Raw genomic sequence first — 25,478 nt, 5'->3', positions numbered from 1 at the left:
TGGAGGTCATGATTTTGGAAAATTGTTAGGTCAGTGCTGTGGCTCATAAATTAGGCAGTTCAGTTAGGACAGTTTCCAGTATCATTCATGATGTTTTGATGACGTCAAAGGTCAGTTCCTGGTGGGGCCATGAATGTTAACACCTGAGCAAAAAACTTGTAGCCAGCATCAAGAGAATTTAGACATGCTTAGAGAAAATACAGGAGACTTCTATTCTCGACTTATTAAGGGTGATGAAACATGCGTCCACCACCATGATCCTGAGACCAGAGTCCATGCAATGCAAGCACAAAGGATCACCAATTCCAAAGAAATTTTGTGTGCAGCAGTCAGCTGGAAAGATCATGGCAACAGTTTTTTGGGATACAAAAGGTGCTTTATTATTCGAATTAATGCCACACAAGACAGAAATTACTGGAGACAGTTATGCTTTAACAATGAAGGCATTACGAGAGGTAATGAAAGAGAAACGCCATGGGAAGTTATCGGCAGGTGTGCTGCTGCTTCATGACAATGTGCCAGCTCACAAGTCTTGCATAATCACAAGCTGCTATCAGGGAATGCGGCTTCATCGAGCTTAACCATCTACCCTACAGTCCAGACCTGGCTCCCAATGATTACTTTCTCTTTCGGGACCTAAAAGCGTTTCTGCATGGGCAACGATTTCCTAACGATAATGCACAGAGGTGGTAGCATGGTTCCTGCAGCAGCGAGAAGTCTCCTTCTATTCTGAGGGCATCTGATCACTAGAGGAGAAGTTGAATAAATGTGTTGAAGTCAAGGTTTACACTGAAAAGTAGTAAGTTAAATTTTCTCAGAAAATGTTGTTTTCATATTCAGGTAGATAAAGTGCCTTGTATTAACTTTGTCTACATGATAAATGCCACTTACTGAAGTGAGACAACCCCTTTAATACCATATAAACCTTATATAACTTAAGCATATTGCCCTGCATATAATACGATTGAAAATACAAATAGACACTTGCACTTATTGCTCTTAAGATAATCACAAAAAAAAATACTTGAATTTACTCTAAATGATCATTTAATAAAATCAAATGTGTGAAATTGCATTATGTCCTCCGATCTATATGGGTTAAGTCCTTCTTGTGGCTCTGGCCCTCGTGACATCGACAGACCTCAAACACACACACACACACTTGTACTTTCGCTCCGGACAAGAGCTGCTTATGTTTCCATATAAAGCAGATGTGAAGCTTAGTGGCAGCAGACTCGGAATTTCATGACAATGTCATATCTAATCTCAGGCAAGGTATCCAATTTGCATGTAAGGTCAATGATGCAGCAAGAAAAAAATCTATGCTGTGTTTCCCTTATTGACAGCAGTGAAAATGTTCGGCAGTCTCTGTCATGCGCCACATTTGGTGATGCTTATGTAATACACATACTGATTTTCCTTGTGACAATTATCTCTGGAAATTATGCTCATTGATAAACACATTAGCAAATGACCTTATTGTGACCGTTCTTGCCACACAAATGAACTGAAAAGTACAATATTAAGTAATTATTAAGGGATATTCCTATATTGATATTTTTGGTATATTCACAGGCACAAGTGTCACAAGTGTCCGATAGGTGCAGGTCTCACCTATGGGACCTACACCTATTTTAAGAGTGGAGTCAATTGAGAGGTGGTTGGCACCCGTGGCTCTTTCCTTTCATATCTTTGGGAGTGAACAATGGGTGAGCTTGCTTACTCAGCTATTTTCAGAAGTCCCATAGAAGTGAATGGAGAGATCCATGCATGCGTGGCCACCTCCTATCCATATGCACCAGCCAAGAGATAGGACTCCGTTCTCCATTCAAGATGCAAGTCCCAGAGGTATGACCTGCACTTATCTGACATTTATGGCATATTTTGTGGATATACCATAAATGTCCAGTTGGAAATACCTCTTTAAAAGTTTTTTTCTAGAATTGAACATGAGGGCATATGGCTGAAATATATTATGGTTTCCTGCTGAGTGGGGTTCTAACTGCTGGTACTCCCACTTTTACTCATGAATGATCCCTTTGTTCTCATGACTGGTGGTGGTTCCAGAGGTTGTTGTCATGCTTAAAGGCTCTTTAAAGGGTTATGAATAGGATATGGACTCACTTTATTTACATAGGAGTCCACCCTCTAGGCCACTGATTCTGGAAATAAAAGGGTCACAGCACTGACTTAATTAAAGGGGTTGTCCAAGCTTTTTCAATTGATGACCTATACTCAAGATAGGTCATTAACATCAGACAGATCGGCGTGGGTCCGACCCCCAGCACCCCCTCTAATCAGTTGTATGTGGAGATGGCGCGGGCATGTGTCATCTCCCATCTCTCTTCCTGTCCACTGCTGCTGTCCAATAGACATACAGTGAAGAGCAGGAAGACAGAAGGGAGATGGCACTTGCGCACTGCGTGACCCATCTCCTCATACAGATGATCAGCGGGGGTGACGGGTGTCCGACCCCCACCGATCTGATGTTGATGACCTATCCTGAGGATAGGTCATCAATATTAAAAGCCCAAACAACCTCTTTAAGTAATGTGTCAGTATGAAAATGCAGTGCAATATATAGGTAGCATGTTATAGAGCAGGAGCAGTTGAGCAGATTGATTTATAGTTTTATAGAAAATGATTCAGTAAAACATGTACCTAAATAAGTTAAATGTCTGCCCCTGTATAAGCTGAATCACTGATTAGGATCGCTCACTTGGCTACTGAGGTGAGAAAGGGCAGAGATTTAACTTTTCCCATAGAACTCTACATCAATCTGCTCAGCTCCTCCTGCTCTATAACCTGCTGCCTGTAGACTGCATTGCATTTTCATGGTGATAGATTCCTTTTAATGGCTTGACAGTCAGGGTAGTAACTTATAGGTGGTCCTGAGAGTCAGTTTTTTTGCTTCTGAAAATCATAATCATAAAAAAAAAAAGCTGAAACAAAATGTTCAATATATTACTCAGAGTTCACGTGTCTACAATGTAATATGAGCTGCCTTTACAGTCAGTGTGTACTTCTATGGCTGAAAATTACGAAATTCCAGCAAGTTGATAACCCTTAGGACTCTTTTGCTGATCACACTGGTCCAGTAGTAGCACCACTAAAAATCTCTGGAGTCATCCTTGCTTATCATGCAGTATATCTGCTTCCCTTGGTTTTCTCTTGGTCCTGTCCATTGCCTCACTCCTTTTCATCACATTACTTCTAATGATAAATTTGTAGTCATTAATATTTCAAAACGGAAAAGAGGTACAACATGATTGCACACCCAAAAGAAAGGTGAACGAGTGAGATCGATGTGGTATCCTTTTATATTAAAGAAAATTGGTAAAAGGAGAACCAGGATTTTTGGTGCTATGCGGTAAAATGCATAATACAGTAAAATATACAGTACCCTTACCTTTGTATGGGTCAATAATTAGCAAAAAGAGTTTCCTTTAAGCATAGGTTTCATAGAATTATGTTTGAATACTGGGTGTAGCTAGAGTCAAACACATTGAGAAAGAATATAAAAATGATAATAATAGTAATATTTATTTTATAACACCACCATATTCCACAGCGCTTTACAAATTCAGAGGGTTCATGTACAAAACAAAAGACATCACAACATAACTGCCTAATATACAACTGAAACACAAGAGCTGCTCACAAGAGCTTACAATCTATCAGCATATCAAAGTTATCCTTTAAACAGGACTCTTAAACTTACTCTTTCACTTAATGATACGCTGTGACATTCTGGAGGAAAAAAGTTCTTGTAATCTATATGCAAGTGAGTAGTTAAGTGCACTGAGGGCGGGCCCGAGCCACTGTGTGCACCACTGCTCCTCCTGCTTCCTTTTCCAAATCCATTTTCTACTTTTTTAATGCAGGAACCTGACTCTGTCAAGAAGGAGAGGGAGGGGCTGGCAGAGGAAGCAGGACAATCAAGGGTGCACAGAGTGGCTCGGGCCCGCCTTGGGTGCACTTAACTGTTCATTTGCATATGAATACTTATTCTCCAGAATGAAGCAACAGATCCCTAAATGAAAAGACGATTACATTCAGCTGAGTTAACCCTACAGGACATTGTGCCTGGTTTATCAGTGAATATCCTGGCGACAGATTCCCTTTAAAAAGCGTGGTTAAATTCTTTTTTGTAGTATACATTTTTTTTACGTATATGTCAGCTTTATAATGCAGTGTGAACACAGCCTTTTAGGAGCTGTTATTACTAGGTCTTACAGCATTTTACAGCATTTGGAAGCAAGCAAAACGCTTTCCATTTAGGCCTCATGCACACAACAGTTTATTTTCACGGTCCGCAAAAACGGGGTCCGTAGGTCCGTGATCCGTGACCGTTTTTTTTGTCCGTGGGTCTTCCTTGATTTTTGGAGGATCCACGGACATGAAAAAAAAGTCGTTTTGGTGTCCGCCTGGCCGTGCGGAGCCAAACGGATCCGTCCTGAATTACAATGCAAGTCAATGGGGACGGATCCGTTTGACGTTGACACAATATGGTGCCATTTCAAACGGATCCGTCCCCATTGACTTTCAATGTAAAGTCTGGAGTTCTTTTATACCATCGGATTGGAGTTTTCTCCAATCCGATGGTATATTTTAACTTGAAGCGTCCCCATCACCATGGGAACGCCTCTATGTTAGAATATACTGTCGGATATGAGCTACATCGTGAAACTCAGATCCGACAGTATATTCTAACACAGAGGCGTTCCCATAGTGATGGGGACGCTTCAGGTTAGAATATACTACAAACTGTGTACATGACCGATCTCTTACAGGGGGCCGTGATCAGCACAATTAACTCCTCAGGTGCCACACCTGAAGGGGTTAATTGTACTATCATATCCCCCTGTAAGAGATCAGGGCTGCCAGGCAGCAGGGGGCAGACCCCCCCTCCCCAGTTTGAATATCATTGGTGGCCAGTGCGGCCCCCCCCCCTCTCTATTGTAATAAATCGTTGGTGGCACAGTGTGCGCCCCCCATCGCCCCCCCTCCCTCCCTCTATTGTAATAAATCGTTGGTGGCACAGTGTGCACCCCCCATCGCCCCCCCCTCCCTCCCTCTATTGTAATAAATCGTTGGTGGCACAGTGTGCGCCCCCCATCGGCCCCCCCTCCCTCTATAGCAGTAACAACATTGGTGGCCAGTGTGCGGCCTCCCATCTCCCCCCCCCCCCCGATCATTGGTGGCAGCGTAGTTCCGATCGGAGTCCCAGTTTAATCGCTGGGGCTCCGATCGGTAACCATGGCAACCAGGAAGCTACTGCAGCCCTGGTTGCCATGGTTACTTAGCAATAGTACAATAGTAGAAGATTCATACTTACCTGCTTGCTGCTGCGATGTCTGTGACCGGCCGGGAGCTCCTCCTACTGGTAAGTGACAGTTCATTTAGCAATGCGCCGCACAGACCTGTCACTTACCAGTAGGTGGAGCTCCCGGCCGGACACGAACATCGCAGCAGCAAGCAGGTAACTATGAATCTTCTACTATTGTACTATTGCTAAGTAACCATGGCAACCAGGACTGCAGTAGCGTCCTGGTTGCCATGGTTACCGATCAGAGCCCCAGCGATTAAACTGGGATTCCGATCGGAACTCTGCTGCCACCAATGATCGGGGGGGGGGGGGGGAGATGGGAGGCCGCACACTGGCCACCAATTTTGTTACTGCTATAGAGGGAGGGGGGGCCGATGGGGGGCGCACACTGTGCCACCAACGATTTATTACAATAGAGGGAGGGAGGGGGGCCGATGGGGGCGCACACTGTGCCACCAACGATTTATTACAATAGAGGGAGGAAGGGGGGCCCCGATGGGGGGCGCACACTGGCCACCAAGCTATTATTACAATAGAGGGAGGGAGGGGGGGGCCGCACTGGCCACCAATGATATTCAAACTGGGGAGGGGGGGTCTGCCCCCTGCTGCCTGGCAGCCCTGATCTCTTACAGGGGGATATGATAGTACAATGCGGCACCTGAAGGGGTTAATTGTGCTGATCACGGCCCCCTGTAAGAGATCGGGTGCTGCCAGGCAGCAGGGGGCAGTCTTGTGCACAGTTTGTAGTGTATTCTAACTAGAAGCGTCCCCATCACCATGGGAACGCCTCTGTGTTAGAATATACTGTCGGATATGAGTTTTCACAAAGTGAAAACTTAGATCTGAAAAAGCTTTTATGCAGACGGATCTTCGGATCCGTCTGTATGAAAGCAACCTACGGCCACGGATCACGGACACGGATGCCAATCTTGTGTGCATCCATGTTCTTTCACGGACCCATTGACTTGAATGGGTCCGTGAACCGTTGTCCGTCAAAAAAATAGGACAGTTCATATTTTTTTGATGGACAGGATACACGGATCACGGCCTCGGCTGCAAAACGGTGCATTTTCCGATTTTTCTACGGACCCATTGAAAGTCAATGGGTCCGCGAAAAAAAAAACGGAAAACGGCACAACGGCCACGGATGCACACAACGGTCGTGTGCATGAGGCCTTACAGTGAGGACCATTTTATTATATAGTCCAAACATAGGCAGCCCCTTTAAAGGGATTTTCCTGTGATTAATATTACATTTCTATATCATGCAAAACAACATTTTTTCAATTGGAATCAGAAACAAATGCTCCTGTGTCCAGATATTGCTGCTCCACACTTGCTATGGTGCCCCTTTGTGTTCTTATGATTCCTTCTCAGAACATCCACCTAAGGGCTCATGCACACAGACCTATTTTTTTGTCCGTGTTGTTTTTTTTTGCGGCCAGTATGTGGAACCATTCATTTCAACGAGGCCGCAAAAAAAACTTGAAATGACTCGGTGTGCATTCCGTCTCCGTATGTCTGCAAGTCCGTTTCACAAATAAATAGAACACGTCCTATTCTTGTACCTTTTGCGGACTAGGACAAGCCTTGTTACAATGGATCCGCTAAAAAAACTGGATGTAATAAGGATGTCACCCGTTTGTTTTGCAGATCTGTGTTTTGCGGACCGCAAAATACATACAGTCATGTGCATGAGCCCTAATGTGTCAAGTGCTGGTGAGAAAAAGCCTCTCCTAGTGCCCTGATTCCTATGGCTGGCCTGCACAATAGTAGTGCATACCTGCGCATGAGTGGTGATGGAACTGAGCTATTGAGCATGAGTGACCACTAGCATTGGACAAATGAGTTGGACGAGCTGAGAAAACAAAAGAACAGCAGGGCGAGCTATGACTAGTCATTGCAATATGTAGACAACTGATTTCTGGGAGGAGATAGTAAGTATTTATAAGGGTATAACCACATGTAAATTTCACGTAGATTTCTGCACGATTAACTTTGAAATCCACGTGCCATTGATTCTAAAAGGAATTTATATGGTGGTGGATTTTTTTCCATGCAGATTTATCTGGGGGTTAGCTGCATGTGCACCACTGGGGCAAATCTGCGCAAAGACCCACGGCAGTTGTTGATGCAAATCCACAGCAGAAATCTCTCGGCCTCAGAGCTCCGCTACACGTTCCATGGTGGACTTCCACAATGGTAGGCGCCTTTTTGGTACAGAATCTGCTCCAAATTCCAGATAGAATAAATATGAGATAGATAGATAGATAGATAGATAGATAGATAGATAGATAGATAGATAGATAAATACAACTATAGATACTCGTAGATAGATAGATGACCTGGTGCTGATTTTAAGGGAGTGATGATCTCATAAGTATGTCCAACTGTCTATTGAAAGCGTAATATGAGAAACGCTCAGCATTCGGTAATCAGATCCAAGCCATCATGTGATCCTTGAGTTGTGACATAACATAAAGCTGTATGGTCAGGAAATCTTTACTTCCAGATTGCACAACAGACTTGTAAGTTTTTTCTTATTATAAGTCCCACAAAATATGTCCCGATATCTCCTCCGGGAGCTTGCCATATTGCTTAGACTGTTCCCACTCTCCCCCATGTTTTTTAATTTCTAAAATTCTTTTTCTAGAACTGTCCCCTCAAACAGAGAAAATAGTGGATCCCAATATCAACGCCTGATGTAGTCGACAATATTAGCTTAAAGAAATAAGAATTCTACATTGTGATTTTTCTCTTTTATTTCTCCTAGAAGTTTAAATAAATAGACAACTGGGTGTTTTTAGTTAGAGATGTAGGGGATACAGCCCCATCACTGCTGGTAGTATCTCAGTATATATAAAGACACCCCTATGACAGGGGGGATTTAAAGGGTCCCTTAGTTTTCAAAAAACTTTTGATATGTCATAGAGACAGATAAAAAGACTGAGTGCTGAGACCCCCACCGATTGATAGAACGAGACAAGAGGAGCGCTCACATAGCACGCTTTCCTGCATCACTGCAGGGGACGAAATCGAGATGGTCCCATAGACTTCTATTGTATGTCTGGATTCCTAGAATCCTACAGCAAGGATAGATAGTGTATAATACCCTGGAGCAGGGTTGCTTTGGACTATGGACATTTGCCCTTTTTACCGCTATGCAAAGCCATCAACTCATTTTATTGCACTTTGAAGGGTTAACTTGCACTGTGAAATATGCAATATATTTGGGAGGGGAAAAAATAGACACACTGATCTTTTTGACTCTCTGGTTTAGCTCAGCTGTTTATGTCTGACGACTTGTTTATGGCTGGAAAAACTGTTTAGTCATTCCCATATTCTTGCACTGAAATTTTTTAAGTCTGATAGACAGAAATTGTAACAATATTTCTGTTTAGGCTGTGATTCTCCACTCCACCCCTCCCACTAAAAAGTTCTAGTTCAGTTAGAAACTGTATATAAGGAGAGCAGTCAGAGCCTCTAGTTGTCTGCAGATAGGAACCAGGGCTTAGTAGGTGAGACTCTATCAGGCTTCATGAGTGACCAGAAGAAGGCGCCGAAATGGGGATTCTGAGCCACAACCAAGTTACCAGCCCATTAACCAGGGAGCCAGGTGGACAACTGAGTCACAGATCCTGGGCCACCAGCCTTTGGTTAGTATTCCTGCCTTCTGAGAGAGAGAGAACAACAGCTAGCTAAGGGCAGCATGAAACATTCTTGTGGCCGGGAGGAGATTACAGAAGCCAGCTCAGTGCATTGCCTGTATTGTTTTGCATTTGAGTTCCTCCAGTAAAGAAGCACACTGGTTTACTGCAGACCCTGACTCCCTGGAATTATTTCCACACCTTACCATCCTGTTCGAAGATCAGCAACACATGGTGATACCTCAATTGTGTCCAGAGGACCAGAGGTAGCGTTGGGGCCACCCCTAACCCAGCCACTGCAAGTGCGCTATGTAAGCACTTCTCTTGTCTCATTCTAGCAATTGGCGGGGGCGTTAGCACTCAGACCCAATGATCAAAACTTTTAACATGTTTCTGTGACACATCAACATTTTTTTTTTCTAAACTGACTCTTTAACACTAAGATGTCAGTTTTATTCTGGAAAAATAGCAGAGGAATGACGCAGCCCATAGTTAGAAGAAAAGATGCTAGATAGTAAGCTAAACATGCAAACCAAAAATGTTTACATAATGTTAGATGCCCAAAGCATTATGAAAACAATCTCACCACTTATAATGATAATTCTAATTATTTTTATATCTTTATTATATTTTGATGTGTACCTATCCCAGCACATCCCTTAACTGTCAAGAACAGATATTTCCAGAGTTCCAATGACACTTATCACCAGTGTCTATAAACAGGGTTTGCTTTACGGTGTTCTCAGCATCATAATATGCAACACCTAAGGGTTGTTTTACACTGCCAGATTTCTGAACGGTAACAAGCAAAGATTCACGACATAGGCTGGCACTCCTTTATGGACATTCTTACAGGCAGATAATCTCCCAAATGAACAGCCGTATGAATGATTGTATCATTCGAGTGGCCGTTCCAGCCAATAATCACCACGTATAAAAGATAAATTATTATTAGTAGTGCCAATCAGTGTTTAAAACACACAGGGCCAGATTTATCATTAGCTCAAGTCAAAATAATGGAGTGAAAAAGTCACAAACTTTTGCGCAATCGCTAAAACTGCGCAAAGATTTGCGACTTGTATTGGCTCTGCGCTATGCTCGCCAGTTTTCTGAAAGTGGGCGTGTTTTCTCATGTAAATTAATCTCTAGACAGATTTACTATTGCGACAATTTAAAAAGTCGCAAAAATTGTGCAATTTCACTCCAGTGAGGACCATGCTTATCTTATGCGACTTTTTAATAGAACATGCGACTTTTTCATAAAGACATGCGACTTTTGTAAAGCCGCTTACTGAAGGATAAACTGCTACCGTCAAACCACATTAATCACAGTATTAAAGGACCATTAATAAATCTGACTTGGCCAAAAGTGACTTTGGACATGTAAAAGTGGAGTAAGATGTAAGTGTAATGATAAATCTGGACCCTAGTACCGAAATAACACCAACCTACAGTGACCAAATAACAGCTCTACGCATAAAGTAATATAATCTTATTGGCATATAATATGTAAGTAAATTCTCTATACAATTAAAGGGAATCTGACATCAACTGGTGACAGAGATCCTAATTACAACAATGGTTCATTTATATTTTGGTCAGTCATTTGTCATTTTCCTAAAATAAGTGGTGAGAAGCTCCAGCAGGACCCTAGCACTGGAGTCCTGAGGTTTATGAGCTGTGGCTCCGCCTGCCTTTCCATGGATGATTGACAGCTTTGTTCCTATACTGTTTGTAGGGAGAAAGCTGTCAGTCTGCATCGGGAGCAAGGCAGCCCAGAGTTCACGAATATGATGACTCCCAAGCGCGCACCCTACATTAAGCAACCAAGTATATATATTTTTTAAATGACTGGTCAACTATAGTAAGAGACAGACATTGTAACGAGGCTCCAGACAGTCAGTATAAAACTGGTGACATATTCCCTTTAATATTATTCGGGAGGGACACAAGCCTTGGGTGGCAGGCCATTGTTGCATCCCCATTCAACAAGACGGCACTAAGCCTGAACCTATATATAAAATGTTACCACTGCATGGTACGGTATGTTTCATGCACTTACAGAGAAATGGCAATATATTGATTTGCAATTAATAGAGCATCGCAGTAGAGGACACGACTATGGCAGAGTTGATTTGACATTCCAGAGGTATTGAACATGGTCCACAAAGAGGTCATCTAAGTCTTCGCTGTGGAATATCACAAATGTTTTTGCTGGTAATGCAGTTTGGGTATGTAGAAATCAATCTTACAATCCTCAATCACCCAGACAGTAGCGTGCAGACAATGCATGGGCAAATACAACATGTAATTGTTAAAGGCTCAAAATCCTTTAGTCCCAAAGTTTACTTTGTCTTGCACGCGACTACATAGCTTTCCACAACTGTTATGTTCCAAATCTATTATTGGAAAGATCACAATGCACATGCAAAGTCAACACTTCTAATAATTACGCGAAAGCATTACGGATGCCTGGTTACAACAATGACAAGATGTATACGAAAGCGGGAGGATTTGGACAGTAACAATTGCTGACCAAAGGTTTGTTGAGGAATTTGAGGAAATCTAAAGTTATGAAACACCCAGGGTGACTAAATAGTATAGCAAATTTGTTCAGAATGGCACGCAACAGTCTGGAGTCCTCATTGGTCTACCGTGTATCCCGACCAGAGCTGGACTGGCCATCTGGCAATTCTGGCTAATGCCAGCTGGAGTGGACCACCTGCTGGGTAATCGCTAGGCCAAAACATTCGGGGCTTGGGTCCAAATGTTTTGCCTGAGGCCACCAGAAGTAGTGGCCATCACACAACTGTATCACAATCCTCAGAATGAAGATATAGTTGAATAGTGCAGTGGAGTATGGGAACCAATGGTTCTCGGCCCCGCTGTTCACTCTCATAGGCCACTAGACTTGAAGCCTATGAGGCAGCACACGCAGTTGCAAAGTTATGACATCATTGTGACCTCCTGTGCCAGGAAGTGGGCAACTCAGGCAGACTGAAACATGGAGCAGCACTCAGGTGAGTATTTTTTTTTTTCTGTCACTTTTGGGGCAATGCAGGGGACAATATAACTAATGTGGACTTTAGGGGGCATTATATCTACTGGGGGCACTATAGGGGACATTATAACGACTGGGGGCACTACAAGGGAACATTATAACTACTGCAGGCATTACAGGGGTGCACTTCATTACTACTGAGAGCACTACAGAGGGCCCTATGGAGGGGCCTTAATACTACTGGGGGCATTTTTTGGCACCTTATTACTACTGGGGGCACTTTGGGGCCTTATTACTAATGGGAGTACTATAGGGCATTATTACAACTGGGGTAACTTTAAGGTGCCTTATTACTACTGGGGGCACTTTAAGGTCTTTATTACTACTGGGGGCAGTTTTCACATTCATCAAATAATAAGTGGGCCTGGGCTAAATTTCAATCCCAGTCAGACCCTAATCCCAAACAGTAGCAAAGTTATTTTTAGAATAGAATTGGCCAGTTGTTTGGAATTTTAGATGTTCATATGTCCCTTTGCTTTTTACTGCTACATTTCTTTCTTATCTAGAACATCATCAAGAGCACAAATATCCTGGAAAATAGATATAGTCATACTTGCAACTCTCCCAAAATGCTGGAGAGACTCTCAATATACGGGGAAATCCCCAGGACTCCATTAACTGGTATATAAATGCTGCACAACTCGTTCAGCAACAATGCACGGTAATCTTGACACTATGCAAGGCATTAACAGTTAACTGGTATTGCAGCACAGTACGTGTAGAGAGCCCCAAAGGAGCCAGTGCAGAAGATGGGAGTGGTAGTGGCCCTGATGAAGTGTTGTCACAGTGTACTCCCTCAGGCCATTGATGCAGTGGAGATGTAGTACTGACAAATGAAGCCGGAATTAAACATATAAAAGTCTTTTTTACTAAGTGCAACGTAGAACGGAACTTCAAATACATCAAATAGCAGCAGATTTTAAAGAGAGTTTGTCACCTAATTTTCACCAATATAACTAAGAGAACTGCCCCACAGAAGAAAGCAGACACATTCCAGACATACTGTGCCTGTGTGCACTTTCTGTCTGTATTCCATGTCCAGGAAAAGCACTTTTATTCTGCTGGAAAACAGCTCAACAAGTGCCCAGCTGAAAAGCAAAACCAGCTTTCACTCCTGACTCAATTTCTAATGGCGACATCTTCTGATATAGTGGATATAATGCTATGATTCTGGTATCGTTTGAAAGGTTGGAATGCCAGCTTTTAAACAAGGTATATTTCTAGTGGCTACCAATCCCAAGATATGAACAACTAAAGCAGGCCTCCCCTCTTCAGTCTGGTTTGCTTTGGGCACTTGGAGCAGCAGAGCTGGGCACTTAGGAACTGTTTTTCAGCAGAATAAAATTGCTTTTCCTGGACATGGAATACAGACACAGAGTGCATGGAATGTGTCTGCTATCTTCTGAGAAGCACTGCTCTTAGTTATATTGGTGAAAAAGAGGTGACAGACTCCCTTTAAGAAACAATCTTCTGGCACCAGTAAGGATTATATGGATGCAGGTTAGATGGCTGCAATTTAGCACTTTGGGGGTACTGGCTGAGTAATGTTCTGTGTGATGGGTGTTTTAGATGTAGTCCCTCACCTCACAGCAGTGTCTTTACTAGAAGCTTAGGATAAGGTTACATGGTTACATAGTTACATAGTTAATAAGGTTGAAAAAAGACAAACGTCAAGTTCAACCAAGGGATAGGTGGGGATGCGAATCCCAGAAGGAAGCAAGATTTCTACACATTTTCATAAGCATTTATGTTTTTTACTTTTAAGAATTTGTCTAAACCCACTGTCCACTGTTCCTGCTGTGACCACGTCCTGAGGAAGTCTATTCCACAGATTCACAGTTCTTACAGTAAAGAAGCTTTTGACACTTCTGGAGAACTTTTTCTTCTCGGAGCCAGTACGTATTTTTTGTATGCCCATTTAGATACTTGTACAGGTTTAATCATGTCCCCCCTTAGACGTCTCTTTTCAAGACTAAATAAATTAAATTATTTTAATCTTTCTTCATAACTAAGACCCTCCATGCCCCTTATCATTTTAGTCGCTCTCCTCTGTACTTTTTCCAGCTGCAGTGCATCCTTTCTATGTACTGGTGCCCAGAACTGGACTGTGTATTCCAGATGAGGCTGCACCAGTGCTTTGTAAAGATTGATTTCTCTAGAGAATCTGTAGCAGGAGCCCAAATTTCACAACTAATTTTAATGTTTCCAATAAAGTAGAACAGTATCACAGTTCAATAAAGTACAATGGTACCACTTGTAGAGAAATATTTAATACCTCTTGAACTGAGCTTTTTGGGAGCTGCCAGCTCCCACCACAAAGAGAGAGGCGCAATAGCCTACCTTTCAAAGAGGCGGACAAGGCAACTGTTAGAGAGCTTCTAGTTGGAGAGGTCCTAGCCCTGAAACCTGATGACACATGGGGGGGGGGGGGGGATTTATTAAGTCTGTTTTTTATATTCTGGCAGTCCATGCACCAGAAAAGATAATCTACATGAACTATCATACATTTATCAACCACCTTGTGATAAATGTTTTTCCTGGGTTAACCCTTAAAAGGGTTGTTTAAAACTTGATTATTGATTACCTATTCTCGGGATCAGCTGATCAGCTGTTTGAACAGGCTGTGGCCTTTTTACAGTATACCAGGAACTGTGCTATACATTGCATACTGGCCATGCTTGGTATTGCAGCTGAGTTCTATTCACTTGAAGGGAATTAAGCAGCCTAAAGGTTATGTGACCAATGCACATAACATCATAGGTTCAGGAAAAGGCCCCTTCCAACATCTGATCTGTTGAGGTGCCAGAAATCGGGCCCACATCATGATGGCTTATCCCGACCTCTTAAATTTTTTTTTTTATTAGTAGTAGTGATGAGCGACAGGGGCAAAATTCGAATTTGCGATATTTCACGAATATTTGGGTGAATATTCACAATAAATTATTTTCTTGATTGCAAAAATTGGCAATGTAATATTCGCGTAATGCGAAGCCAATACAGGCAAGGGTCACTTTTGCTACAATTTTCAAGGTGTTAGAAGTTTTATGAGACTGGAGAAAATGGTTGGCACGGCAGAACATTAGAATTGCTTTATATGCAGATAGACTTCTCCAATATATACGCAATTGCACAAATCGGCAATTAATGATGTGCATATTTTTGCGCAATATGTGCAACGTCACATTTTAGCAGGTCTGACTACATATTACTGATTGGTGCACTAAGTATTGTTGTGAACCTGTGACATCACAGCACTATGTCTATAGCATGTATGTATGGACAGCAGAGCCTATCACACTACCTAACACCCCGCACTGGAACCTATCAGCTACACTATATTACTATCTAACCTACACTGACTATCTGCCACTATCTGTATTATATATATATATATATATATATACAGTCATGTGAAAAAATTAGGACACCCTTTGAAAGCATGTGGTTTTTTGTAACATTTTTAATAAAAGGTTATTTCATCTCCGTTTCAACAATACAGAGAGATTAAAGTAATCCGACTAAACAAAGAAAACTGAAGAAAAGTCTTTTCAAGATCTTCTGTAAATGTCATTCTACAAAAATGCCTATTCTAACTGAGGAAAAAGATAGGACACCCTTGCCCCTAATAGCGAGTGTTACCTCCTTTGGCTGAAATAACTGCAGTGAGACGGTTCTTGTAGCCATCTACCAGTCTTCGACATCGGTCTGAGGAAATTTTACCCCACTCCTCAATGCAGAACTTTTTCAGCTGTGAGATGTTTGAGGGGTTTCTTGCACGTACAGCCCTTTTCAAGTCACCCCACAGCATCTCAATGGGATTCAAATCTGGACTTTGACTTGGCCATTCCAGGACTCTCCATTTCTTCTTTTTCAGCCAATCTTTGGTTGATTTACTAGTATGTTTTGGGTCATTGTCATGTTGCATGGTCCAGTTCCGCTTCAGCTTTAATTTTCTAACTGATGGTCTCACATGTTCTTCAAGCACCTTCTGATACACAGTAGAATTCATCGTGGATTCTATGATGGTGAGCTGACCAGGTCCTGCTGCAGCAAAGCAGCCCCAAACCATGACACTTCCACCTCCATGCTTCACAGTTGGTATGAGGTTCTTTTCTTGGAATGCTGTGTTTGGTTTACGCCAAACATGTCCTCTGCTGTTGTGTCCAAATAATTCAATTTTGGACTCATCTGTCCAAAGAACATTATTCCAGAAGTCCTGGTCTTTGTGAACTTTATCTTTGGCAAATGTCAGTCTGGCCTCGATGTTTCTCTTGGAAAGCAAAGGTTTCCTCCTTGCACACCTCCCATGCAAGTTAAACTTGTACAGTCTCTTTCTGATTGTAGAGGCATGTACTTCTACATCAACAGTAGCCAGAGCCTGCTGTAGTTCTCGAGATGACACTTTAGGGTTTTTGGAGACCTCTTTTAGCATCTTGCGGTCTGCTCTTGGGGTGAACTTGCTGGGGCGACCAGTCCTGGGCATGTTGGCAGTTGTTTTGAAAGCCCTCCACTTGTAGACTATCTTCCGTACAGTGGAATGGCTGATTTCAAAATCTTTTGAGATCTTTTTAAATCCCTTCCCAGACTCATAGGCTGCTACAATCTTTTTTCTGAAGTCCTCTGACAGCTCTTTTGCTCTCACCATGGTGCTCACTCTCACTTCAACAGTCAGGAGCACACCAAACTAAATGTCTGAGGTTTAAATAGGGCAAGCCTCATTCAACATGCAGAGTAACGATCTACTAATTATGTGCACCTGGTGTGATATACCTGTGTGAGATCTGAGCCAATTTAAGAGGGAATACATGTGAGGGTGTCCTATCTTTTTCCTCAGTTAGAATAGGCATTTTTGTAGAATGACATTTACAGAAGATCTTGAAAAGACTTTTCTTCAGTTTTCTTTGTTTAGTTGGATTACTTTAATCTCTCTGTATTGTTGAAACGGAGATGAAATAACCTTTTATTAAAAATGTTACAAAAAACCACATGCTTTCAAAGGGTGTCCTAATTTTTTCACATGACTGTATATATATAAGCTAACTATCTAATGTAATGACACACCAAAGCACAGAGCACAGTAATGTCACTGCTCTCTCTCTCATAAATGCAAAAAAAAATGCAGAAAATGGCTGCTGGGGAGGTTCTTATATAGTAAGGGGTAGGCTGCTTTCCTATTGGTTGCTAGGGATGTTGCTAAGCTCAGACAAAGACACTGCAGCCTTCTCATTGGACCACAAGCAAGAAGCAGGGGGGGGATTATGGTTTCAGATGAAAAAAAATCTAGAATATTTGCGAATACGAATATATAGCACTATATTCTAAATATTCGCACCCAACACTAATTATTATTACTTGATCATTATTGTGTGAAGCTCTCATTTAGAGCTAAAGATAACATAATCTTTAATCAATTTAACACATAATGACTTTCATGTCTACATGTTATAATGTTTTGCTTCTGCATTATTAATGGTTGGAGGCCCCGCAGGAGTTGAACATCAATGTATTGTCTCTACAGTGACCTTTTATCATCACATGGCCCTGGTTTTAGTAATGATCCAATTCACAGAAAAAAAGGCAGAAAAATAATCCTAGGTCGCTTGTGTTGTGGAGCCTGGCAAGGATTCATTTTAGTGTAGGGTCTGCTGTCTAATTTTTTAAATGTCTCATTCAAACAACAGTATTATTGCTCAAATTTTGTCATGTGCACAACCTTCATGGAGATTTTTTTGTAGGAACTGCATGAAAACCATGGTATGGCCCAACTTTTGATTCCCCGTGGTTTAACTAAACTAACTTAAGATAACCATAGGGTTTGGTTCAGTAGAACCATGGAAGGTTCAGGTCTTTCAGCCATAATATAAAGGTTAAAATCCAGCCTATTGCGGGCATCTGAAACTGACCTAATGTTATATTCCCGTAGGCCTCAGAAGTAATAAAACCACACCAAAAACACTACTGTGTGCATGGTGTTTTGTAACTACAAGGCTGTTTTTCAGGTACACTGAATCATTTTGTAATTAAAATTTCGCAACGTCATACATTAATTTAAAAAAAACTCAGACAACCCCTTTAACGTTGTTCTGTTAAATTAACTTGGCGGCCATCAGAGTTCCTACAGTATTCATCACCAAGCTTGTGAATGATCAAGAAGATTTGTCATTAGGAGTGCTGTGTAACAACTCCAAAGGCCTCTTTCATACAAGCAAGTTTTTTGTCCGGGTGCATGTATTGTACTCATAGCATCTGGACTGAATCTTGATTCATTTCAGTGGATCAATGTACATAAGTGTCATTTTTCACGCATCATCTCTGCGTTCAGGAAAAATCGCAGATGTTCTATATTGTATTCTTTTTGCACAGCCATGGCCCCATAGAAGTGAATGTAGCTTGCGTGAAAAACGGAAGGTATCCAGATGTAATGCGTTCCTCACTGATGTTTGATAAGAGATGTAGATTGTTTTTCTTCAGTTTTTCTTCACACGCGTGAAAAACGTCCAATCTGGATAGAAAAGAACGCACACCCTAAACGCAATCACAGACAAAACGGATTGAACTTGCCTGCAACCCCATCAGTTTGAACCTGAACAAATCTTGACATCATCCATATGAAAGAGCCCTTAGAGCAGGGATATGCAACCTCTGGCCCTCTAGCTGTTGTGAAACTACAACTCCCAACATGCATAATTGCTTTGCTCTTCTCATAAGTCCCATATAAATGAATGGAGTGCCGAAGGTGATGTCCCCTGCCTTAGAGAGATGTCATAGCAGCCATATAGGTTGTAACCCAGCCATCAAAGAAACGTATATATTCGGGATATGGCTGGTGGCATCTTTATAGAAACCACTTTAAAGGGATTCTGTCACCAAGTTTTGGGCTATAGAGCTGCGGACATGCACGGCTAGATCGCCGCTAGCATGTCCGCAATATATCTGTCCTATAGGGCTGTGTGGTTTTAATTTCTTTAAAAAAGGATTTTATAGATATGTAAATTAGTCTTGTATGTGTCCAAGGGGCTGTACTAACCTTCCTGGAGCCCAGCCACGCCCGCCTGTGAAGGAGCCCAGCACCGCCTATGTCCTCCGAATCTCCTCCTTTCATCAACTTAAGATTGCCGTAATCTTGCGATGCGCGAGCTAGCGCATGCGCAGTTCTTTCCCTGAGGCTGATGCCAGCACAGGGAAGGAACATCATACGAGCACTGCGCATGCGCAAGCTCGCGCATCACGAGATTACGGCAATCTATAGTTGATGAAAGGAGATTCGGAGGACATAGGCGGTGCTGGGCTCCTTCACAGGCGGCCGTGGCTGGGCACGGCTGGGCTCCAGAAAGGTTTGTATAGCCCCTTGGGCACCTACAAGACTAATTTACATATCTATAAAAATCCTTTTTTAAAGAAATTAAAACCACACAGCCCTATAGGACAGATATATTGCGGACATGCTAGCGGCGATCTAGCCGTGCATGTCCGCATCTCTATAGCCCAAAACTTGGTGACAGAATCCCTTTAAGACTTTTTATTACAATGAGCAATACTTTGACTGTTTCAATTGATTATTTATGTATTTGATACATGATATGTGCACAGTCTTATCTTTGTACTTTCTTATGTCATCTAGCCATTAATTGGCTCAATCAGTAGGACCGGAGATTATTATTGGAAATTTTTTTCCCATTGAACATGTGCCCAGTAGACGCCTGATGCCTGAACATCACCACACCAGAAAGTGATGATAAAGTACTCTTTGTAACAAGGAATATCCATTCTGATAGGGGTCACACTGCATTTCCCAGCGCGGCTACATTATTGATGGTTTGTTTCCGCTGATACATTTTCCTTATCCCTTAGGAGAATCTTTCCTGCATTTCTCCAGCTCCCATTACAGTCTATGACCGATAGCAGAATGACACAAGGGGACATGTGCACGGATATTACTTATCAATTTATTAATGCTATTTATCTTTGCTGCATATGTGACCCTCCAGATTTACCTTTTAGTTTTTTCTTCTGACAAAAGTGCAGTAATTATTTATGAATACACGCTGGGGGGTTTTATGGCATTGATCAGCTACTGTTTCTACCCTAGAATATCATAGACATAGGTTGTCAGTTGTCTTACCTCTTGTATCCCTTACTATTATATACATATTGTTTTATTTCCAGTTTTATACACAATTTATAGCATTTGGACATTCATAGCCATCCTGATATTAGGCATTGTGTGGTCAATTGGAATTCTAGGGGGTGATATTGAGCTTTTCTGATGGATTACGTCGCACTCATTATTGCACAAGAATGTTTTCTAACATATTTAAAGATCCCTCTAGTGAAAATAGGGATGTTCTGGCCACCAGTAGCATGAGCCATCTGCCTATTTATGGTATCATTTACATACCTCCGACAATTTTTTTTACACTAAGCCACTCTTCTAACCCCATCCAATCTATACATGCCCAATCCCACCCAGTCCCCTTAGCGTGCCAACACAGTAAGAATATCCTCTTAGGGCCCCTCAGACAGTAGTGATGCGCTCTTAGTGTCCCCCATGCAGTATGATGCCCCTAAGTGCCTCCCACAATAGAATGTACCCTATTACCTTATTACTTGAAAACCATAATAAAACTTGAATCTGAAGTCGGCTTCGGTACCGGCTGGTACCTCGGCACCGAAGTCGGCTTTGAATTCAAGTTTTAAATGGTTTTCAAGTTGAAAAATTGAAGTCCAAAGTTATTCACCCAAGTCTTGCGAGACTTTAGAGATAATGAATTACACCTCGCTGGAGCCAATATATTTGAATGCTGTACGAAGACTGTTCTCCGTACAGCATTCAAGCAAAGTTTTGACTGAAGCAACTTCGGATCTATGATCCGAAGCTTGCTTCGCTCAACACTATCCATAAGTACAGCTTCATCCACTGGGCGTTTAGACAGAGGGAGGAGGCTGAGAGAACCACCATAATCACAGCATGATGTGGCCAGGCTATCATAACCATGCTCTCCTCCACTGACAAGAACTTTCTAAAATATGTTATATCTTAAATTTATTTGATGGACCTTCACACAGTGTGTGTGGGATCATTTCAGAATTTACTTCAGTAGGAATTGGAAGGTCTTGTCAAAAAAAAAAAAGTTAGTGGGGGAGATTCATCAAAACTGGTGTAAAGTAAAACTGGCTTAGTTGCCCATAGCAACCAATCAGATTCCACCTTTCATTATTCAGAGCTCCTTTGGAAAACAAAAGGTGGAATCTGATTGGTTGCTATGGGCCACTAAGCCAGTTTTCCTTTACACCAGTTTTAATAAGTTTCCCCCAATGAGTGTATAAGGTAATATGACCCATGGTTACCAATATTGAATTAATAAGTATACTATATGGATTCTATACCAAGTGGTCAGTGTTTTATTTGAAGAAAACCAAATAGGAGCCATGTCCTTTCTTATGTATTTAAATAAAGAAAAACTCTTTGTTGCTCAAAGCGACCACTCACAGCACAGCTTTCATTTTACCAGAGTATACGAAAGCTAAGCTCTGATTGGTTGCTATGGGCAACATACCGTTTTAGACACTGTGACGCAGTGAAAGGTATGGTCTGGGAATACCTTTTCAGCCAGGTGGGGTCAAACACCGGACTGGATTTAAAGTGTCGGTCTGGGTTTTGACAGTACCTTGCTGTCCTTGAAAGACAGCTGGGCTCAGCAGCAAAGTGTGTGTGTGCTGGGATCTGAGGCTTGTGCCGTGCTGGAGGGCTGAGACCCGTGTTTAGGGGAAAAAGGCCCCCTAAAAAGCCTGCCATGGACTGCTGGAGGCAGAACTGCCAACAAGGTGATTTTTGCTATGTGGACTTTCCATTGTGTGTGAACTAACACCAAGACTGCAAAGTGACGTTTTGTTTTTGCCTTATGTGTGAATAAACACGGAAGAACTGGTAATTTGCCTCTGTACTGCGTCCGCATACCCTGTCTACCAGAGCGAATCCCCACAACACTTTTAATAAATCTTCCCCATGCCTTAATCATACATAGTCAAAGGAAGAGCAGAGCATCTGCCAAAGGAATCTATCAGATTTTACCGTTCACTTTCCAGAAGCTGTTCTGTTATTATGGGGAGACCTGGCAGGACAGACATGTAAACAATTGTTGAAGAGAAAAGAGGACAATCAGTAACAAGATAGATTGACGCAATTACAAAAATAAGAAAAAAAAAATCTGCACGTTGACTATAAACGTCCGGGAGGTGGTTCTATATCTCTGAATGGACGTTTCCAGGCCTCCAGAGGAGCAGTAGGAAAAAAAAATTGTGATCTGGACACCTTATCGTCAGTACTACTCATGTATTACTGTGATAATAGCCCAACATCGGAATAACAGATTGCCTTTAAACGGCCCATACACATTAGATCTAAGGCTGGGTTCACATCACGTTTTTCCTGTCCGTTTAATGTATACAAAAAACGCACATGTACGTCAAATGTAGGCATAAAACGTGATGTGAACCCACCCTAAGTTGGCCAAGCCTGCTGATTTCAGTGGGTTCAGCTGGTCAGTCAATATATTAGAGGACTCACCGACTATCATGTTGGGGGGAAAGAAGAATCATCAGGTTGGATTTCAATTGCCTGATCCTTCTGTTCTTAGAAGATAAGTTTCTACAGAGTTGTCTGTCAACCTACTCCCTTCTGCCTAGTGACTACAGATGCATGCTTGGCTAAGCTGAGGATGCACATGTATGGGAGGATGCTGAGAGATACCGTAGTTGACCACACAGTGTATAGCCAGTTTGAAGGGGTTTGGCACCTTTTTTTAGGGGGCGGGGGTGGTTTCTGGCAAACCCCACTCCTAAGCAGACCTGCAATGGAAGCATACTTAGCTGGTCACCACCGCTGGGTCCTGACTCCTTAGATCCCCAGCCTCGACTGTCTCACTTGGGGTCCCCCGCTGTCAACAATAACTTTGATGCCGCTGCAACTAATAACTGGACACAAACTTATATAAAGCAGTCCTATACCAGAGCTGTAGAAATGGCCTTGAATCTTGAATAGTTTGTTGTACAGAGTAGATATAGTAATACTACTATTACACCGTACTGCTGTTTATATGTATATTATACCCCTGGTACATTGCTTTCTTTTTATCTCTACTTGCCTGTTTTGTATAGTACATTAATTAGAAATGTTCCCAAATACTGACATTAATTCCCTGCTATGGATTCATTTTGGATACAGAGGGAAAAATACTGATTAATTGGAACATTTCATGAATTAATTGACAGAATTTAGCCTCATTTTCATGCCTGTTAACCGTTTACTGGGAAACTGGTGATGAACAACAATACAAAAGGCAGAAGGTTTTCTTAATATTAAAATTTCACATTTTTTTAATTGTGAAATTTCACCTGGTACCGAAATACCATGAAATATATCGGCATCTAATTACTGCAAATGTCTTGTCCTTAGAGAAAACAGCCTATGCTTTAGTCCTCCTGCACACGAATGTGTGCGCCCCGTGGCCGTGCTGCGGGCCGCAATGCACGAACACCCACTGTGGGGCAGCCGCAGCGGATCGCGGACCCATTCACTTTAATAGAACAGATAGGACATGTTCTATATTTTTGCAGAACGGAAGTACGGGACCTAACCCCACGGAAGCACTCCGTAGTGCTTATGTAGGGTTCCGTTCGCACCATTCCGCATCTCCGGATTTGCGGACCCATTGAAGTGAATGCGGTCGGCAATACGGCCAAGGAGAGAACACATTCGTGTGAAATAAGCCTTAAGATGTTTTGTATGTTGAATGGGCGTAACAAGGACCGGTGGGGCCCCATAGCAAAACTTGGAATGGGACCCCACACCATCAGGATCACCTTCGGCGGCATGTTTAGGAGAAGATTATGATTATGTTGGTTTTTCTGATACACAAGGATAATGCACACAGTGATGTCACAATGGTAGGATAATGCACACAGTGATGTCACAATGGTAGGATAATGCACACAGTGATGTCACAATGGTAGGATAATGTACACACTGAATAATGTGCACAATGATGTCACAGTGCAGCAATAAGGCTCACAGTAATATCACAACAATATGATAATACACATGGCGATGTACAGAAATGATTCAGTGATGTCACAGCACAGAAAAAAAATGTATTCTTGTCTATATGCATCACTAACTGCACATATGTCTGAGTGGAGATTGGCCCCTTAGTTATTGTGGCCCCGTACTCTCTAAGCCTTTGATGAGAATTTTGTGTAAATATAGTGGTCACTTTAAATAAACTTGGATCTTGGAGCTAATATTAAAATATGGTTTCCATTTCTAAGCATTGAGAACATTCATGGCACATATAAGGTTAATGTTACCAGTCGCTCGGTATGGTAGTAGGGCAGTATGTACTGGGATACATCCCAGTAGCCTGCAGGCTGCTCTTTTGTGACGGGTGAAGTCATTGATTCATTAGAGTAACAAGTGGCCACCAACTTAGGGTTTTTTATGAATTCCAGTGAAGTAAAGCACTGAGTACATGGCACACTATACACAAGGGTGGACAGTATGGCTCTTCTTATATACATTGTGTTCATTACCAAGGAGTTTTATTAAAGGGGCCACGCTGTTATATAAGGGATCTTCCAAGTCTCACATCCTGCCCCTGATGTGTTTTTATTGTCACCTCTTCAATAAGGATCAAGTGATTGTGTCTGTTTCCCTTAAGCCTGTCTCTGTTTCTTCTAATCCCTGTGTCCTGGCCTCTCCTTACCTCTGCGTGACTGTCCGAGCTCAGCTAAGTCATCAGAACCAGCCGCAAATGTTCTACTTTCTAAACAATCTCAGCGCCTGCGCTAAATAAAAGCGGATCTTACCTGGAATTACTGGAGATCTCATCCTGATTGACTCCTTTGCTGACTGAATGCTTTTCTTCAGGGTTTCAGATGATTTCTTTAATTCACCAATGTTCTCTGCAGCTTGATAAATGCTTAGGAAAGTTCCTCATTTGTTCGGGCATCTTGGATTTATTAAAAAAAAGAAAGAAGAAAAGAAGAAAAGCCTCCCTTATTTTAGGAAGTGTTCTCTGTCCTGTCAGGCAGCCCCTTGTATGACTGTCAGTCTCTTTGCTTCACTTCTCCAGCTTCACATGTGGGAATTTCAGAGAATAAAATTAAATCACCACCGAGGTGACTCAATCCCTTGATCCAATCAGTGCAGTGCCCTAGGCCTACAGCCAATCACCTCTCCTCCCCCGTCCCCTGTGAGGATGAGCCTGTCTTAAGCTGAGGTCCTTCCCTCCGTCTACTTACAGGCTAACTTTAAGTGTCGGGCTGCAGTCCTTACTTCATGGCGGTAGTGAGAGTATTGGGGCCGGACATTAGCTTGCATTACTGAGGGCTCATTAATGAATTTGTTGGTGCATGGACTGAAGCCTGTTTCATTCAGCAGAAA

At 42.2% G+C, this 25,478-nt stretch overlaps 1 protein-coding gene across 1 annotated transcript in view; it reads right to left on the bottom strand.

Moving 5' to 3' along the window:
- The window catches only part of KCNJ14 (potassium inwardly rectifying channel subfamily J member 14), a 41,401-nt gene extending 16,255 nt beyond the window's left edge, over positions 1-25,146 (bottom strand). Inside the window, exon 1 of the mRNA XM_044281539.1 lies at positions 24,902-25,146. The gene's annotated coding sequence lies outside the window, so the exon portion shown is untranslated. The remainder of the gene's footprint in view (positions 1-24,901) is intronic.
- Between the last annotated feature and the right edge of the window lie 332 nt (positions 25,147-25,478).

This window comes from Bufo gargarizans, chromosome 2, assembly GCF_014858855.1.
Source record: "Bufo gargarizans isolate SCDJY-AF-19 chromosome 2, ASM1485885v1, whole genome shotgun sequence".
NCBI classification, from domain to species: domain Eukaryota; kingdom Metazoa; phylum Chordata; class Amphibia; order Anura; family Bufonidae; genus Bufo; species Bufo gargarizans.
Note: the sequence above shows the minus strand (reverse complement) of the source record. Positions and strands in the feature narration are given on the sequence as shown.